We start from the raw sequence: 21,160 nt of genomic DNA, 5'->3' as shown, positions 1-21,160 counted from the left end.
TAAATTATATGTACACATTTAGCTGTAAAAATCTGCTGTACAGTATGTGTGTTTGGCTCCCTTTTTCAGAGACACTAATACCAAAAGTCACAATGTCCGATAGAATTGTAAAAAAGTTATGACAGACCACCTCAAAAAAAATGGAATGGAATTTTAAATTTTTTTAGTGAATAGGACACCCAAAATGTACATGGAAATAAAGACATTTACAATATTAACTACCTCGACCATCTACGGCAGAGCTGGGCAAATATTTTGAGTCGGGGCCATATTGAGAGAAAAAATTTTTCTGGGGGGCCTATAGAATAGAATAGAAAGTACTTTATTGATCCCTGGGGGAAATTCATCACCACAGTTCGCTCACAATAAACAATAAACACTTAGGTATTATTCACATGTGAATAATATAAATACAGTCTATTATACAGCATTATTCACATGTGAATAATATAAATACAGTCTATTATACAGCATTATTCACATGTGAATAATATAAATACAGTCTATTTAACTTATTATTTAACTTATTATACAGCATTATTCACATGTGAGTAATATAAATACAGTCTATTATACAGCATTATTCACATGTGAATGATATAAATAAAGTCTATTATACAACATTATTCACATGTGAATAATGTAAATACAGTGTATTATACAGCATTATTCACATGTGAATAATATAAATCCAGTCTATTATACAGCATTATTCACATGTGAATAATATAAATACAGTCTATTTAACTTATTATTTAACTTATTATACAGCATTATTCACAAGTGAGTAATATAAATACAGTCTATTATACAGCATTATTCACATGTGAATGATATAAATAAAGTCTATTATACAACATTATTCACATGTGAATAATGTAAATACAGTGTATTATACAGCATTATTCACATGTGAAAAATATAAATACAGTCTATTATACAGCATAATTCACATGTAAATAATATAAATACAATCTATTATACATTCAAGTACAGTCAAAAAGGAACATATGCATTATACAGTCTGATGGCTGTCGGTATGAAGGACTTCCTGTGTCGTTCCGTGTTGCATTTTGATGTGTGTATAAATGATATGTACACATTTAGCTGTAAAAATCTGCTGTACAGTATGTGTGTTTGGCTCCCTTTTTTCAGAGACACTAATAGCAAAAGTCACAATGTCTGATAGAATTCTAAAAAAGTTATGACAGACCACCTCAAAAAAAAATGGAATGGAATTTTAAATTTTTTTAGTAAATGGGACACCCAAAATGTACATGGAAATAAAGAAATGTACAATATTAACTACGAACAATAAAACACTGAATATTAACAACATATGAACATCGCTCCTCTTTTACTTCAGACCAGCTCCTCGAAAGACATCTTTTACATCCATCCATCCATTTTCTACCGCTTGTCCCTTCCGGGGTCACGGGCGGGGTTGCTAGGGCCTTTTACAATCAAGCAAAATATGAATGCAAAGTGTAATAAACACCTATAATATGATGTATTATCACTTTTATCCAGAACTTTGTTGTAAAAATCTGCTTCCGCAGCTGTTTCTGACACATGCGTTCTGAAAACAAACCCCGGCCACCTGCTTTGTTCCTGGTCTGAGCTGCTGTGACGTAGATTACCGTAACAACTCGTATAAAAGAGCAGATTTCAACCGTTGAAATACTTTCTATAGTTCAAGACTTAAGGTCATTTAAAAACAGCACTGCACATCATAATGGCGGTGACAGTTTTGAAAAATTATGTAGAACGTCCGGCGGGCGGGATTGAAAAGCTTAATGGGCCGCATGTGATCCGCGGGCCGTATTTTGCCCAAGTCTGTTGTAGGCAGATTAATCATGCAGAATATTTTGAGCACGCATGCTTCTTTACCTTAACTATACACTGCAAAAAGGCAGTGTTCAAAAACAAGAAATGAGGGGTATTTTACTTGAACTAAGCAAAATTATCTGCCAATAGAACAAGAAAATTTGGCTTGTCAAGACTTTCCAAAACAAGTAAAATTAGCTAACCTCAATGAACCCAAAAATACCTTAAAATAAGTATATTCTCACTAATAACAACTGTACTACTATATGAGTACGTATTTTCTATTGTTTCATTGAAAATAAAACAGCAAAGTCCATTTGGCTGTCATCTGTTTTAATTATGAGACACAATTGTGTCAAAGTCATGATTTTTTTTTTGCATGCTTGAAATAAGAAATGATTACTTTAAAAAAGTAGTTTTATACTAGTGAGTGTTGATGACACAGCTTTGCATCAGTTGATATTCTAGTTTCAAGCATGTTTTACTCAATATAGGTCATCAAATCTCAGCAACAAGCTGTAGTATTTTACTGAGATCATTTAGGACCAAAACACTTAAAACGAGTAAAACACTCTAACATATAATCTGCGTAGTGAGAAGAATGATCTTATCAGACAGAAAATAAGCAAATATCACCCTTATTTGAGATATTTCATCTTACTTAGATTTCAGTTTTTGCAGTGTAGATGGTTACCTATGATCAATGATCATTTCAATGAATACGGATGGCTGAGGATACTCTGACTGGCATGGTCACAAAATAAACTCAATAATACAAATCCCGTTTCCATATGAGTTGGGAAATTGTGTTAGATGTAAATATAAACGGAATACAATGATTTGCAAATCCTTTTCAACCCATATTCAGTTGAATGCACTACAAAGACAACATATTTGATGTTCAAACTCATAATCTTTTTTTTTTTTTGCAAATAATAATTAACTTCGAATTTCATGGCTGCAACACGTGCCAAAGTAGTTGGGAAAGGGCATGTTCACCACTGTGTTACATGGCCTTTCCTTTTAACAACACTCAGTAAACGTTTGGGAACCGAGGAGACACATTTTTGAAGCTTCTCAGGTGGAATTCTTTCCCATTCTTGCTTGATGTACAGCTTAAGTTGTTCAACAGTCCGGGGGTCTCCGTTGTGGTATTTTAGGCTTCATAATGCACCACACATTTTCAATGGGAGACAGGTCTGGACTACAGGCAGGCCAGTCTAGTACCCGCACTCTTTTACTATGAAGCCACGTTGATGTAACACGTGGCTTGGCATTGTCTTGCTGAAATAAGCAGGGGCGTCCATGGTAACGTTGCTTGGATGGCAACATATGTTGCTCCAAAACCTGTATGTACCTTTCAGCATTAATGGAACCTTCACAGATGTGTAAGTTACCCATGTCTTGGGCACTAATACACCCCCATACCATCACAGATGCTGGCTTTTCCACTTTGCGCCTAGAACAATCCGGATGGTTCTTTTCCTCTTTGGTCCGGAGGACACGACGTCCACAGTTTCTAAAAACAATTTGAAATGTGGACTCGTCAGACCACAGAACACTTTTCCACTTTGTATCAGTCCATCTTAGATGAGCTCAGGCCCAGCGAAGCTGACGGCGTTTCTGGGTGTTGTTGATAAACGGTTTTCGCCTTGCATAGGAGAGTTTTAACTTGCACTTACAGATGTAGCGACCAACTGTAGTTACTGACAGTGGGTTTCTGAAGTGTTACTGAGCCCATGTGGTGATATCCTTTACACACTGATGTCGCTTGTTGATGCAGTACAGCCTGAGGGATCGAAGGTCACGGGCTTAGCTGCTTACGTGCAGTGATTTCTCCAGATTCTCTGAACCCTTTGATGGTATTACGGACCGTAGATGGTGAAATCCCTAAATTCCTTGCAATAGCTGCTTGAGAAATGTTGTTCTTAAACTGTTCAACAATTTGCTCACGCATTTGTTGACAAAGTGGTGACCCTCGCCCCATCCTTGTTTGTGAATGATTGAGCATTTCATGGAATCTACTTTTATACCCAATCATGGCACCCACCTGTTCCCAATTAGCCTGTTCACCTGTGGGATGTTCCAAATAAGTGTTTGATGAGCATTCCTCAACTTTATCAGTATTTATTGCCACCTTTCCCAACTTCTTTGTCACGTGTTGTTGGCATCAAATTCTAAAGTTAATGATTATTTGCAAAAAAAATTTTTTTTATCAGTTTGAACATCAAATATGTTGTCTTTGTAGCATATTCAACTGAATATGGGTTGAAAAGGATTTGCAAATCATTGTATTTAGTTTATATTTACATCCAACACAATTTCCCAACTCATATGGAAACGGGGTTTGTATATCAAATAAAGTTACAAGTTTTGAGAAAATAAGTGACGTACATTTAAAAAATGTTGCTAAATGACATTCTGACAATAAAGTTGCATTTGTGTCCGAATTGTATAAGTTACTTTAAATCAGGCGTTCTTAACCTTGTTAGACTTAGACTTAGACAAACTTTAATGATCCACAAGGTAAATTGTTCCACACAGTAGCTCGTGTAAGGATGGAAAGGACAATGCAGGTATAAATAGACTAAATATAGCGATATAAAATATACCGTAACATATATACGTAATATTTGCATAATATATGTACAGTGGGGCCCGGGACCCACTCAAATATTAACACTGAATTTGTCGCCTCCATGGCGACAAATAAAGTAAGTTTCTTACAAGTAGCATTATCACTGGAGGACGAGGAATAGCTAAACATGTTTCACTACACACCATAGGAGCACACAATAGCTCACTGGCGTCACCGCTAACAAAAGCTAGCTTTCCTGAATGTAAACAAATGCCATGGGTCTACACCCGACATCCACTATAATGATACCAAGTACAAGGGCGTATCTAATCGATACTACTATGATTAGATCGATATTTTGACAATTTTTTTTTTCCTTTTTATAAAATTCATATTATGTTTTGAAACTCAGGAAATACGTGCCTGGACACATGAGGACTTTGAATATGATCCTGTAACTACTTGGTATCGGATCGACACTTTGATTTGTGGTATCATCCAAAACTAATGTAAAGTATCAAACAAGAGAAGAATAAGTGATTATTACATTTTAACAGAAGTGTACATAGAACATGTCAAAAGAGAAAATAAGCAGATATTAACAGTAAATGAACAAGTGGATTAATAATAATTTTTTACAGCCTGTCCTTTATAATGTAGACAAAATAATAGGTAGATAAATGACACAATATGTTAGTCTGCAGACTAATTAGGAGCCTTTGTTTGTTTACTTACTACTAAAAGTTGTCTAGTATGTTCACTATTTTATTTAAGGACTAAATTGCAATAAGAAACATATGTTTAATGTACCAAAATATTTTTTTGTTAAAATAAAGCCAATAATGCCGATTTTTTTGTGTTTCCCTTTATTTAGAAAAGTATCGAAATACATTTTGGGACCGGTACCAAAATATTGGTATCGGGACAACCCTAGTTCAAACTGTGTGTAATGTTACAGTGGCCAAAAATATGAAAATAAACCTTGTTTTGAATGAATATTTAGGCCTACTATGTTACTGTAATTTAGTGTTGGTCATTCTGGTGGTACTTGGATAGCCAAGTCTTTTCTGAGGCAGTACTTGGTGAAAAAAACCACTGACCTAGAATAATTGTGATTAATACAAATTCAAAAGTGTGATTAATCTGATTTTAAAAAAAATATCAGTGGATCTACACCCGACATCCACTATAATGATACCAAGTACAAGAGCATATCTAATCGATACTAGTATGATTACATCAATATTTTGACAAAATCTTTTTTCCTTTAAAAAAAATTCATACTATGTTTATGAAACTCAGGAAATAGGTCCCTGCACACATGAGGACTTTGAATATGGCCAATGTATGATCCTGTAAGTACTTGGTATCGGATCGATACCTAAATTTGTGGTATCATCCAAAACTAATGTAAAGTGTCAAATAACAGAAGAATAAGTGATTATTACATTTTAACAGAAGTGTAGATAGAACATGTTGAAACAGAAAATAAGCAGATATTAACAGTAAATTAACATGTAGATTAATAATCCTTAATAATGTTGACAAAATAATAGGTAGATAAATGACACAATATGTTACTGCATACGTCTGCAGACTAATTAGGAGCCTTTGTTTGTTTACTTACTACTAAAAGTTGTCTAGTGTGTTCACTATTTTATTTAAGGACTAAATTGCAATAAGAAACATATGTTTCATGTACCAAAATATTTTTTTGTTAAAATAAAGCCAATAATGCCGATTTTTTTGTGTTTCCCTTTATTTAGAAAAGTATCGAAATACATTTTGGGACCGGTACCAAAATATTGGTATCGGGACAACCCTAGTTCAAACTGTGTGTAATGTTACAGTGGCCAAAAATATGAAAATAAACCTTGTTTTGAATGAATATTTAGGCCTACTACGTTACTGTAATTTAGTGTTGGTCATTCTGGTGGTACTTGGAGAGCCAAGTCTTTTCTGAGGCAGTACTTGGTGAAAAAAAACACTGACCTAGAATAATTGTGATTAATACAAATTCAAAAGTGTGATTAATCTGATTTGTTTTTAAATATCAGTGGATCTACACCCGACATCCACTATAATGATACCAAGTACAAGAGCGTATCTAATCGATACTAATATGATTACATCAATATTTTGACAAAATCTTTTTTCCTTTAAAAAAAATTCATGTTATGTTTATGAAACTCAGGAAATAGGTCCCTGCACACATGAGGACTTTGAATATGGCCAATGTATGATCCTGTAAGTACTTGGTATCGGATCGATACCTAAATTTGTGGTATCATCCAAAACTAATGTAAAGTGTCAAATAACAGAAGAATAAGTGATTATTACATTTTAACAGAAGTGTAGATAGAACATGTTGAAACAGAAAATAAGCAGATATTAACAGTAAATTAACATGTAGATTAATAATCCTTAATAATGTTGACAAAATAATAGGTAGATAAATGACACAATATGTAACTGCATAAGTCAGCAGACTAATTAGGAGCCTTTGTTTGTTTACTTACTACTAAAAGTTGTCTAGTATGTTCACTATTTTTATTTAAGGACTAAATTGCAATAAGAAACATATGTTTCATGTACCAAAATATTTTTTTGTTAAAATAAAGCCCATAATGCCGATTTTTTTTGTGTTTCCCTTTATTTAGAAAAGTATCGAAATACATTTTGGGACCGGTACCAAAATATTGGTATCGGGGACAACCCTAGTTCAAACTGTGTGTAATGTTACAGTGGCCAAAAATATGAAATATACTTGTTAAATAAACCTTGTTTTTAATGCATATTTAGGCCTACTACGTTACTGTAATTTAGTGTTGGTCATTCTGGTGGTACTTGGAGAGCCAAGTCTTTTCTGAGGCAGTACTTGGTGGAAAAAAAAAAAAACACTGACCTAGATTAATTGCGATTAATCCAAATTCAAAAGTGTGATTAATCTGATTTTTAAAAACAACATCAGTTTGAAAGCACTAGTAAAAAAAAAAAAAAAGAATATGTTTTCTCCCGTTTTAACTGCATCAGGAATGGCTAGCTGTTTTTTTTCCGGACCCGCAAAACAGATCGCATCGCTCCACTGGACCCGTGAGTCGGGCGGAAAGGTGAGGGCAGGATATTCTTATTTACACGCTACTTTGACCCACAGCATCTACGTGATTGTTTGGAGTAATAAAAGAAAAGATGTCTGCGGCACATCCACACTCTGCGGGGTAGTCCTGGACAAAAGAAGATTATTTACATTGATATAAAAAGTCTCTCGTCCTGTTTTTTAAGTTAAAAATAAAAGCAGCCAAATATTTACCTTTGGGGCAGAAGGGTGGTGATTGTTATTGAGTTTCCTCCTGAGGACACGATAACTGCTGCTACCTTTAACCTCGGCAACACAGTGGAGCTTTGATTTTATCAGAGTGCTGCGCAAAGGTCAGTTCAACAACAAACAATTTAAATTAAATGCAACTTAATTATAGATTGCTCAAAGCCCAACTTGCTTACTATTTGTTAGTTTGTTACCTAGTCCAATAGGGCTACGCAAAAAACCGCCAAACACTCTTAATTTGAACAGCTCAAGGCCCGAGGGCCAGTTCTGGCCCGCCACATCATTTTATGTGGCCCGCGAAAGCCTGGAAAAAATGAGTTTCAATAAAATACTTTGTGGAGGGGGGCGTGGTCTGCGGGCCTGCCGCGGAGCGGGGTGTGTAAGGACCGGCCTCGAAGCCAGCGGCAGGTGAGTAGATTGCCCAGCTGTGGCTGGTTATCTAATCACCTGTCGCCCTTATTAGCAGCAGCCGGAACGACGCCCAGCTGTGGCTGGTTATCTAATCACCTGTCGACCTTATTAGCAGCAGCCGGAACGAGACACGTTGTTGGAGTTGGAGAGAGAGAGGGAGACACATGCTGGAGAGCAGAACAGAGCAGCAAGAGAGACTGAGGAATGAAAAGTTGAGTGCGTTTGCCGCAGAGTGGACTTAATAAAACGATATTGAATCCAGAATACCGGGCTCTCGTGCCAGTGTGTGGTGGTCAGGAGAACCCACTAGAGGGCAACCTCTACATACTTATTGATTTATTTTTACTACCCCGCCACCCCCCGAACGGGACAAGCGGTAGAAAATGGATGGATGGATGGATAAATGCATTCGTCCTTTCAATTTTGACAGGAAAAAAATGCATATTTTCAACTTTAATATAATAATAATAATAGATGTTATTTGTAAAAGCACTTTAAATTGAACAAACAACCCCAAAGTGCTACAGTGCATTTAAAAAAAACAAAACAAAACAACAACGCTAGAACCACAAATAGCTGCCCCCAACAAGTAAAATAAATAGTAAAAAAAATAAAAACTAGAACAGCCAAATAGCTAGAACTAGCACACATATATATCTAAAAAAAAAGCCTTTTTAAAAAAAAGGAAAAAAAAGAAGGGTTTTTAAGCCTTTTTTAAAAGCATACACAGTCTATGGTGCCCTCAGGTGGTCAGGGAGGGCGTTCCACAGACTTAGAGCGGCGTAGCAGAAAGCCCGGTCCCCCATAGTTCGGAGCTTTGTCCTAGGAGGTTGGACGAGGTTAGCCTGTCCGGAGCGGAGGTGTCGTGTGGAGGATTTGGGGGTGAGCAGTTCTTTGAGGTAGAGGGGAGCATTTCCATGGAGGCACTGGTGAGTTCGTAGGGAGACTTTGTATTCAATCCTGAGTGGAACAGGAAGCCAGTGAAGGGATTTGAGAACCGGTGTGATGTGGTCATATTTCCGCACTCTCATCAGGATCCTAGCATCAGTATTTTGTAAGTACTGCAGCTTCTGGATGTTCTTGCTGGGGATCCCGACAAGAAGTGAGTTGCAGTAGTCTAATATAAAATATTAGATATTAAATATTATCTGATCATGCCAATTATATTATTACCGTATTTTCCGGACTATAAGGCGCACTAAAAATCATTTTTCCCCCCCTCAAAACTCAACAGCGCGTTTTATAACCCGGTGCGCCTAATGTACGGAATAATTCTGGTTTTGCTTACCGACGACCTACAAAGAATTTCATTTAGTACATGGTGCAATGATAAGTGTGACCAGTAGATGGCAGTCAAACATAGGAGATCCATTTAAACTGCACTATGATGGCAATATGGCTCAAGTAAACAACACTAACATTTTATATGTTCCATTGAAAATATAAAAAGTTACACACGGCGCTAGAAAATCTATCAAAATGTTTTGAAGCCACACCGCTTGATGGATTGTCGGCACATTAAACATACGAGTGTTGTTAGGGTGTGTGCATAAGGTAAGACATATTATCTGGTGTTTTGTTTTGCAATATTATGCAAAATCAACTTTTCTTACCTTTTGTGTACCTGCTGATCTATTTTAGGGATCTGCATAAATCCTGAAAAATTGCACCCGTCCGCCTTTGTAGTCCGTGCGGACACCGTAGTCAATAAGCTTCTTCTTTTTCTCTATCTTCTTGTTATGTGACATTCATCCTCCGCTGTTGCCATTTCTAGTATAAAGTAGTGTAAAGTTCTTACTTATATCTGTCAGTAAACTCGCCATGAAAGCACTAAAACATACCGGTGTGGTGAGTTTACATAATTCACCCAAGGAACTTTAGTTATTAGAGAGTTCCGGTCGGACGGTTTTTCACGGGACACATTTCGGGTGTTGTTGTTTCCGGATGAGGAGATGCTGCTCCGTTATTGATTGAAGTAAAGTCTGAATGTCATTAAAACAGTTAGCGCCATCTTTTGACACTTCTTCCACTCCCGTCCTTGCACGCTACACCGCTACAACAAAGATGACGGGGAGAAGACTCTGTTGAAGGTGAGCCACGTAAATAAGACCGCCCACAAAACGGCGCATCCTGAAGCGACTGTCAGAAAGCGACTTGATGATGATGTGTAAAACATCAAATAGGTAACATTTTGACCAAAGAACCACCATCACATGTTATGTAGACCACAAGGAAGTCTTTTACATTTAGAAAAAAATAAAAATAAATATGACTCCTTTAATGCGCCTTATAATCCGGTGCGCTTTATATATTAGGGGAAAAAGAGAAAATAAATTCATCCGGTGCGCCCTATGGTCCGCAAAATACGGTATATGCTGTATTGCAAAACTATTTTTGTGAGATAAAAACAAATAGTTAAATATCTGCTTGTTTTTATTTATTTATGATTTTAAATTAAGTTGTACATACAAACCCCATTTCCATATGAGTTGGGAAATTGTGTTAGATGTAAATATAAACGGAATACAATGATTTGCAAATCATTTTCAACCCATATTCAGTTGAATATGCTACAAAGACAACATATTTGATGTTCAAATTGATAAACATTTTTTTTTTGCAAATAATCATTAACTTTAGAATTTGATGCCAGCAACACGTGACAAAGAAGTTGGGAAAGGTGGCAATAAATACTGATAAAGTTGAGGAATGCTCATCAAACACTTATTTGGAACATCCCACAGGTGAACAGGCACATTGGGAACAGGTGGGTGCCATGATTGGGTATAAAAGTAGATTCCATGAAATGCTCAGTCATTCACAAACAAGGATGGGGCGAGGGTCACCACTTTGTCAACAAATGCGTGAGCAAATTGTTGAACAGTTTAAGAAAAACTTTTCTCAACCAGCTATTGCAAGGAATTTAGAGATTTCACCATCTACGCTCCGTAATATCATCAAAGGGTTCAGAGAATCTGGAGAAATCACTGCACGTAAGCAGCTAAGCCCGTGACCTTCGATCCCTCAGGCTGTACTGCATCAACAAGCGACATCAGTGTGTAAAGGATATCACCACATGGGCTCAGGAACACTTCAGAAACCCACTGTCAGTAACTACAGTTGGTCGCTACATCTGTAAGTGCAAGTTAAAACTCTCCTATGCAAGGCGAAAACCGTTTATCAACAACACCCAGAAACGCAGTCAGCTTCGCTGGGCCTGAGCTCATCTAAGATGGACTGATACAAAGTGGAAAAGTGTTCTGTGGTCTGACGAGTCCACATTTCAAATTGTTTTTGGAAACTGCGGACGTCGTGTCCTCCGGACCAAAGAGGAAAAGAACCATCCGTATTGTTATAGACGCAAAGTGTAAAAGCCAGCATGTGTGATGGTATGGGGGTGTATTAGTGCCCAAGACATGGGTAACTTACACATCTGTGAAGGCGCCATTAATGCTGAAAGGTACATACAGGTTTTGGAGCAACATATTTTGCCTTTCAAGCAACGTTATCATGGACGCCCCTGCTTATTTCAGCAAGACAATGCCAAGCCACGTGTTACATCAACGTGGCTTCATAGTAAAAGAGTGCGGGTACTAGACTGGCCTGCCTGTAGTCCAGACCTGTCTCCCATTGAAAATGTGTGGCACATTATGAAGCCTAAAATACCACAACGGAGACCCCCGGACTGTTGAACAACTTAAGCTGTACATCAAGCAAGAATGGGAAAGAATTCCACCTGAGAAGCTTCAAAAATGTGTCTCCTCAGCTCCCAAACGTTTACTGAGTGTTGTTGAAAGGAAAGGACATGTAACACAGTGGTGAACATGCCCTTTCCCAACTACTTTGGCACGTGTTGCAGCCATGAAATTCTAAGTTAATTAATTATTATTAAGTTTATGATTTTGAACATCAAATATCTTGTCTTTATAGTACATTTAATTGAATATGGGTTGAAAAGGATTTGCAAATCATTGTATTCTGTTTATATTTACATCTAACACAATTTCCCAACTCATATGGAAACGGGGTTTGTATATTTTGACCTATGCGGAATTGGTTTAAGAGTGCTTTATAAGTTAAAAAAGTTAAAGTACCAATGATTGTCACACACACACTAGGTGTGACGAAATGTGTCCTCTGCATTTGACCCATCACCCTTGTTCACCCCCTGGGAGGTGAGGGGAGCAGTGGGCAGCAGCGTTGGCCGCGCCCGGGAATCATTTTTGGTGATTCAACCCCCAATACCAAACCTTGATGCTGAGTGCCAAGCAGGGAGGTAATGGCTCCCATTTTTGTAGCTTTTGGTATGACTCACGGTTTGAACTCACGACCTACCGATCTCAGGGCGGACACTCTAACCACTAGGCCACTGAGTAGGTGGCCTGGTGGTTAAAGTGGTAAACAAAGATGAAGAGTATCAAAGTAATACGACATCTGTTGTTTGCATTGTTATTGCTCAAGTATGCTACACAACTTCTTGGCTAAGGGCTTTTTTGAATCATTGTTGTTGTGGTCTTTATCATTCGTCCATGTCAGTTTTACTGCAATGCATGATGTGGCAATCTGTCACTTCCTTTCTGTTTGTTTCCTTTGTTTGGTATTCACTTCCTGTCAGTGCTCTTGTTTTGTTTCCACTTCCTGTTTGTCACGCTGGGCGCTGTGTTTATTTCCTCATCTGCTGTTGATTGGCAGCCAGTCCACACCTGCTGCCAATCAGCATGTTCCTATTCATGCCTTGTCTCGAGCACGCCTCAGTGCTGGAAGATCACTTTATGTTAGGAACTATTACATGCAAGACTGCTTCTCCTCTGTAGATGATAATAAAGATCATCTTACCTGTTCGTGGTCTGCTGGTTCCTGCATCTTGGGGTCATGACAATTGCAGCCACGTGGGTTCCTCACACATGACGTATTTCGGTAAGTTTGGATCCCTGAGCTTTTCAAACGAAACAGAAACTCTGATAATTGCCCCCGACAAAAAGGTTTGATTGATTGACTGAGACTTTTATTAGTAGATTGCACAGTACAGTACATATTCCGTACAATTGACCACTAAGTGGTAACACCCCAATAACTTTTTCAACTTGTTTAAGTCGGGGTCCACGTTAATCAATTCATGGTACAAATATATACTATCAGCATAATGCAGTCATCACACAAGTTAATCACCAGAGTATATACATTGAATTATATACATTATTTACAATCCGGGGAGGTGGGATGTGGTGGGGGCATACTTGCCAACCCTCCCGATTTTCCCGGGAGACTCACGAATTTCAGTGCCCCTCCCGAAAATCTCCCGGGGCAACCATTCTCCCGAATTTCTCCTGATTTCCACCCGGACAACAATATTGGGGGCGTGTCTTAAAGGCACTGCCTTTAACATCCTCTACAACCTGTCGTTACGTCCGCTTTTCCTCCATACAAACAGCGTGCCGGCCTAGTCACACAATATATACAGCTTTTACACACACACACGAGTGAATGCAAGGCATTCTTGATCAACAGCCATACAGGTCACACTGAGGGTAGCCGTATAAACAACTTTAACACTGTTACAAATATGTGCCACACTGTGAACCCACACCAAACAAGAATGACAAACACATTTCGTGAGAACATCCGCACCGTAACACAACATAAACACAACAGAACAAATACCCAGAACCCCTTGCAGCACTAACTCTTCCGGGACGCTACAATATACACCCCCCGCTACTACCAAACCCAGCCCCCTCAACCCCGCCCACCTCAAGCCCCCCCATCTCCCGAATTCGGAGGTCTCAAGGTTGGCAACTATGGGTGGGGGGAGGGTGTTAGTCTAGGGTTGAAGTTGTCTGGAGGTGTTCTTTTAGTGAGTTTTTGAAGGAGGATAAAGATGCCCTTTCTTTTACACCTGTTGAGAGTGCATTCCATATTGATGTGGTATAGAAGGAGAATGAGTTAAGACCTTTGTTAGATCGGAATTCGGGTTTAACGTGGTTAGTGGAGCTCCCCCTGGTGTTGTGGTTATGGCGGTCATTTACGTTATGGAAGTAGTTTGACATGTACTTCGGTATCAGGGAGGTGTAGCGGATTTTATAGACTAGGCTCAGTGCAAGTTTGGAGAAGTGGGTAGGAGCATACTTGCCAACCTTGAGACCTCCGATACCGGGAGGTGGGGGTTGGGGGTGTGGTTAAGAGGGGAATATATTTAAGCTAGAATTCACCAACTCAAGTATTTTATATATATAATATATATATATATATATATATATATATATATATATATATATATATATATATATATATATATATATATATATATATATATATAAAATACTTGAGTTGGTGAATTCTAGCTATATATATATATATATATATATATTATATATATAAAATACTTGAGTTGGTGAATACTAGCTATATATATATATATATATATATATATAATATATATATATATATATATATATATATATATATATATATATATATATATATATATATATATATATATATATATATATATATTTTATTATACATATAAATAAAATAAATACTTGAATTTCAGTGTTCTGGAGGCTATCCAGTAGATGGCAGTATTGTCCTGTTTAAGAGTGTCACAACATTGCTGTTTACGGCAGACGAACTGCTTTACGGTAGACTAAACGTGACTGCTGTTGTTGTGTGTTGTTACCGCGCTGGGAGGACGTTAATTAAACTGCCTAACAATAAACCCACATAAGAAACCAAGAACTCGCCCTCGATCATTCTACAGTTATGACATCATTGGGCAGGCAAGCTGTTTATATTGCGGGAAAGCGGACGTGAGAACAGGTCCGCATTGAGCTGGAGGGGGCGTGGCCTCCAGCTCCGGCTGAATACCGGGAGTTTGTCGGGAGAAAATTTCTGCCGGGAGGTTATCGGGAGAGGCGCTGAATACCGGGAGTCTCCCGGTAAAAACGGGAGGGTTGGCAAGTATGGGTAGGAGTGAGGTGTGATCTGGGGTGGAGGTCTAGAAGTAATCTGACTAGCTTGTTCTGGGATGTTTGGGGTCTAGATTTGAGGGTTTTGGAGGTGCTTGGGTACCAGGAGGTGTGCTGGGGTACCAGGTCCTCCTGATCAAGACCTCCCTTGGTGCTCAGGGTGCATTTGTTAAAAGCAGCCTCGGAAACCTTGGGGTTGTGTTTGATCAGTCAATGTCTTTGGAAGGTCACGGTCGTCAACTGACCAAAAACTGTTTTCATCATCTCAGAAATATTTCTAAAGTGAGAAATTTGTCGTCAAAATTGGATCTCGAAATGATCATTCACGCGTTAATTTCGTCTTGCATTGGTTAGTGCATGTGCCTCACAATACGAAGGTCCTGAGTAGTCCTGGGTTTCAATCCCGGGCTCGGAATCTTTCTGTGTGGAGTTTGCATGTTCTCCCCGTGACTGCGTGGGTTCCCTCCGGGTACTCCACCAAAAACATGCACCTGGGGATAGGTTGATTGGCAACACTAAAAAATTGGCCCTAGTGTGTGAATGTGAGTGGGAATGTAGTCTTGTCTATCTGTGTTGGCCATGTGATGAGGTGGCGACTTGTCCAGGGTGTACTCTGCCTTCCGCCCGAATGCAGTTGAGATAGGCTCCAGCAGCCCCCGCGACCCCTAAAGGGACAAGCGGTAGAAAATGGATGGATGGATTGACTATTGCAATTCTCTCTTCACCCTTTTCAACAAGTCAACTCTAAAGAGACTTCAGACTGTACAAAATGCGGCTGCCAGACTTTTGACCGGTGCACCCAGAACAGCCCATATCACCCCCGTTTTATCCAGTCTTTATTGGCTTCCAGTTCAATTCTGCATTGAGTTAAAAATGTTAGTCCTTTGAATTTTTGACTACTCCTGTTGACAAAATTGGTGCAGTTCAGCTAAATGTGTTGGTTTTCTGACATGGACTTGTTTCTTCAGCATTGTCCACATGTTTAAGTCAGGACTTTGGGAAGGCCATTCTAAGACCTTCATTCTAGCCTGATTTAGCCATTCCTTGACCACTTTTGACATGTTTGGGGTCAACTGCGCCCAAGACCCAACCCAATGCTGAAGAATTTGGAGGTAATCCTCCTTTTTCATTGTCCCATTTACTGTCTTTAAAGCACCAGTTCCATTGGCAGCAAAACAGGCCCAGAGCATAATACTACCACCACCATGCTTAACGGTAGGAATGGTGTTCCTGGGATTAAAGGCCTCCCCTTTTCTCCTCCAAACATATTGCTGGGTATTACGGCCAAACGGGTACATTTTTTGTTTCACCTGACCACAGAACTTTCCTCCAGAAGGTCTAATCTTTGTCCATGTGATGTCACGATAAAACATTCATAAAAGAACCAAACTTCATGAATGTTTTTTGTGACCAACAAGTATGTGCTCCAATCACTCTATCACAAAACGTGTGGACAATGCTGAAGAAACAAGTTCATGTCAGAAAAGCAACACATTTAGCTGAACTGCACCAATTTTGTCAAGAGGAGTGGTCAAAAATTCCAGCAGAAGCTTGTGGATGGCTACCAAAAGCGCCTTATTGCAGTGAAACTTGCCAAGGGACATGTAAGCAAATATTAACATTGCTGTATGTATACTTTTGACCCAGCAGATTTGCTCACATTTTCAGTAGACCCATAATAAATTCATAAAAGAAGCAAACTTCATGAATGTTTTTTGTGACCAACAAGTATGTGATCCAATCACTCTATCACAAAAACATAAAAGTTGTAGAAATGATTGGAGACTCAAGACAGCCATGACATTATGTTCTTTACAAGTGTATGTAAACTTTTGATCGCGACTGTATGTATGTATGTATGTATGTATGTATATATATATATATATATATATATATATATATATATATATATATATATATATATATATATATATATATATATATATATATATGTCTTAATTAGATTATCCAAAAAATAGTGCTCGATACCGTGGTAGAGCGTAATATGTATGTGTGGGAAAAAAATCACAAGACTATTTCATCTCTACAGGCCTGTTTCATGAGGGTTTTCCTCAATCCTCAGGATCAAAAATCTCCTGAGGATTGAGGAAAACCCTCATGAAACAGGCCTGTAGAGATGAAATAGTCTTGTGATTTTTTTCCCACACATACATATATATATATATATATATATATATATATATATATATATATATATATATATATATATATATATATATATATATTGCCAAAATTATTTGGCCACCTGCCTTGACTCACATGTGAACTTGAAGTGCCATACCATTCCTAACCCATAGGGTTCAATATGATGTGGGTCCACCTTTTGCAGCTTTTACAGCTTCAACTCTTCTGGGAAGGCTGTCCACAAGGTTGCGGATTGCTTTTATAGGAATTTTCCACCATTCTTCCAAAAGCGCATTGGTGAGGTCACACACTGATGTTGGTGGAGAAGGCCTGGCTCTCAGTCTGCGTTCTAATTCATCCCAATTGTGTTCTATCGGGTTCAGGTCAGGACTCTGTGCAGGCCAGTCAAGTTCATCCACACCAGACTCTGTCATCCATGTCTTTATGGACCTTGTTGTGTGCACCGGTGTACAGTCATGTTGGAAGAGGAAGGGGCCCACTCCAAACTGTTCCCACAAGGTTGGAAGCATGGAATTGTCTATCCTGGAGCATTCAAAGTTCCTTTCACTGGAACTAAGGGGCAAAGCCCAACTCCTGAAAAACAAACCCATATCATAATTCCTCCTCCACCAAAAAAACAAGAGTTGTAGAAATTATTGGAAACTCATTATGTTCTTTACAACTTTTGACCACGACTGTAAAGGCCTACTGAAATGAAATGTTCTTATTTAAACGGGGATAGCAGATCCATTCTATGTGTCATACTTGATCATTTCGCGATATTGCCATATTTTTGCTGAAAGGATTTAGTAGAGAACATCGACGATAAAGTTGCAACTTTTGGTCGCTGATAAAAAAAGCCTTGCCTGTACCGGAAGTAGCGTGACGTCGCAGGTTGAAAGGCTCCTCTCATTTCCCCGTTGTTTACACCAGCAGCGAGAGCGATTCGGAGCGAGAAAGCGACGATTACCCCATTAATTTGAGCGAGGATGAAAGATTCGTGGATGAGGAACGTGAGAGTGAAGGACTAGAGTGCAGTGCAGGACTTATCTTTTTTCGCTCTGACCGTAACTTAGGTACAAGCTGGCTCATTGGATTCCACACTCTGTCCTTTTTCTATTGTGGATCACGGATTTGTATTTTAAACCACCTCGGATACTATATCCTCTTGAAAATGAGAGTCGAGAACGCGAAATGGACATTCACAGTGACTTTTATCTCCAAGACAATACATCGGTGACACACTTAGCTACTGAGCTAACGTGCTAGCATCGTTCTCAAATGAAGATAGAAACAAAATAAATAAGCCCCTGACTGGAAGGATAGAATGAAGATCAACAATACTACCAAACACTGGACCTGTAACCACACGGTTAATGCTGTGCCGCCTGGCGAAGCCTAGCAATGCTGTTGCTAACGACGCCATTGAAGCTAACTTAGCTACGGGACCTCGACAGAGCTATGCTAAAAACATTAGCTATCCACCTATGCCAGCCCTCATTTGCTCATCAACACCCGTGCTCACCTGCGTTCCAGCGATCGACAGCGCGACGAAGGACTTCACCCGATCATCGATGCGGTCGGCGGCTAGCGTCCAACACAAAGTCCTCCTGGTTGTGTTGCTGCAGCCAGCCGCTAATACCACCTACAGCTTTCTTCTTTGCAGTCTCCATTGTTCATTAAACAAATTGCAAAAGATTCACCATCACAGATGTCCAGAATACTGTGGAATTTTCCGATGAAAACAGAGCTTTTTGTTCTGGGATACAATGTGTCCGAATACTTTTGCTTCAACCATCGACGTCACGCGCAAACGTCATCATAGATAGAGTGTGGCGGGAAATTTAAAATTGCACTTTATAAGTTAACCCGGCCGTATTGGCATGTGTTGCAATGTTAAGATTTCATCATGCAGGTGAGCACGGCTGTTGATGAGCAGATGAGGGCTGGCTGGCGTAGGTGGAGCGCTAATGTTTTATCATAGTTCTGTGAGGTCCGGTTGCTAAGTTGCTAAATTAGCCTTAGCGTCGTTAGCAACAGCATTGTTAAGCCTTACCAGGCTGAGAATTTTTAACCGTGTAGTTACATGTACATGGTTTAATAGTATTTTTGCTCTTCTGTCTATCCTTCCAGTCAGGGGTTTATTTATTTTGTTCCTATCTTCATTTGAGAACGATGCTAGCACGTTAGCTCAGTAGCTAAGTGTGTCACCGATGTATTGTCTTGGAGATAAAAGTCACTTTAAATGTCCATTTCGCGTGCTCGACTCTCATTTTCAAGAGGATATAGTATCCGAGGTGGTTTAAAATACAAATCCGTGATTCACAATAGAAAAAGGAGAGAGTGTGGAATCCAATGAGCCAGCTTGTACCTAAGTTACGGTCAGAGCGAAAAAAGATACGTCCATCACTGCCTCTCAAGTCCTTCACTGTAACGTTCCTCATCTACGAATCTTTCATCCTCGCTCAAATTAATGGGGTAATCGTCACTTTCTCGGTCCGAATCTCTCTCGCTCCATTGTAAACAACGGGGAATTGTGAGGAATACTAGCTCCTGTGACGTCACGCTACTTCCGGTACAGGCAAGGCTTTTTTTTTTATCAGCGAGCAAAAGTTGCGAACTTTATCGTCGATTTTCTCTACTAAATCCTTTCAGCAAAAATATGGCAATATCGCGAAATGATCAAGTATGACACATAGAATAGATCTGCTATTCCCGTTTAAATAAAAAAAATCATTTTAGTAACCCACTACTACCGACCACGCAGTCTGATAGTTTATATATCAATGATGAAATCTTAACATTATAACACATGCCAATACGGCCGGGTTAACTTATAAAGTGACATTTTAAATTTGCCGCTAAACTTCCGGTTCAAAACGCCTCTGAGGATGACGTATGCGCGTGACGTAGCCCGGGGAACACGGGTATGCCTTCCACATTGAAGCCAATACGAAAAAGCTCTGTTTTCATTTCATAATTCCACAGTATTCTGGACATCTGTGTTCGTGAATCTGTTGCAATCATGTTCATTACATTATGAAGAAGGAAGCTGAGCAAGCAAAGAAGAAAGTTGTCGGTGCGAAATGGACGTATTTTTCGAACGTAGTCAGCAACAACAGTACACAGCCGGCGCTTCTTTGTTTACATTCCCGAAAGATGCAGTCAAGATGGAAGAACTCGGATAACAGAGACTCTAACCAGGAGGACTTTTGACTTCGATACACAGACGCCTGTAGAGAACTGGGGCAACACAGACTCTTACCAGGATTACTTTGATTTGGATGACAAAGACGCAGACGTGCTACTGTGAGTATGCAGCTTTGGCTTCTAAACATTTGATCGCTTGACCGTATGTGCGCAACTTTTTTTTGCGTATGTACGTAACTTTTTTTAAATATATAAGCTTTATGACCCTTGGGTTAGGTGAACGGTCTTTTGGGCTGAGTGATTGTGTGTGTTGATCAGGTGTTTGAATTGTATTGGCGTGTTCTATGGAGCTAGGAGCTAGCAGAGGAGCTAGGAGCTAGCATAACAAACACGCAGGTGTTTTTATGCAGGATTAATTTGTGGCATATTAAATATAAGCCTGGTTGTGTTGTGGCTAATAGAGTATATATATGTCTTGTGTTTATTTACTGTTGTAGTCATTCCCAGCTGAATACCAGGTACCGTGAGTATGCAGCCTTGGCTGCTAAACATTTGATAGCTTGACCGTATGTGCGCGTCACGTACGTAACTTTTTAAAAATATATAAGCTTTATGAACCTTGGGTTAGGGGAACGGTCTTTTGGGCTGAGTGATTGTGTGTGTTGATCAGGTGTTTGAATTGTATTGGCGTGTTCTATGGAGCTAGGAGCTAGCAGAGGAGCTAGGAGCTAGGAGCTAGCGTAACAAACACGCAGG

General features: G+C 39.0%; 1 protein-coding gene across 1 annotated transcript in view; it reads left to right on the top strand.

The window, feature by feature from the left end:
• The first annotated feature begins 12,910 nt into the window (after positions 1–12,910).
• kdrl (kinase insert domain receptor like) overlaps positions 12,911–21,160 on the top strand; it is a 234,004-nt gene continuing 225,754 nt past the window's right edge. The window contains exon 1 of the mRNA XM_062044282.1: positions 12,911–13,058. The gene's annotated coding sequence lies outside the window, so the exon portion shown is untranslated. The remainder of the gene's footprint in view (positions 13,059–21,160) is intronic.

Source organism: Entelurus aequoreus, linkage group LG04 (genome assembly GCF_033978785.1).
Source record: "Entelurus aequoreus isolate RoL-2023_Sb linkage group LG04, RoL_Eaeq_v1.1, whole genome shotgun sequence".
In the NCBI taxonomy this organism is placed as follows: domain Eukaryota; kingdom Metazoa; phylum Chordata; class Actinopteri; order Syngnathiformes; family Syngnathidae; genus Entelurus; species Entelurus aequoreus.
The sequence above is the reverse complement of the archived record's forward strand: the minus strand, read 5'-3'. Positions and strand labels throughout refer to the sequence as shown.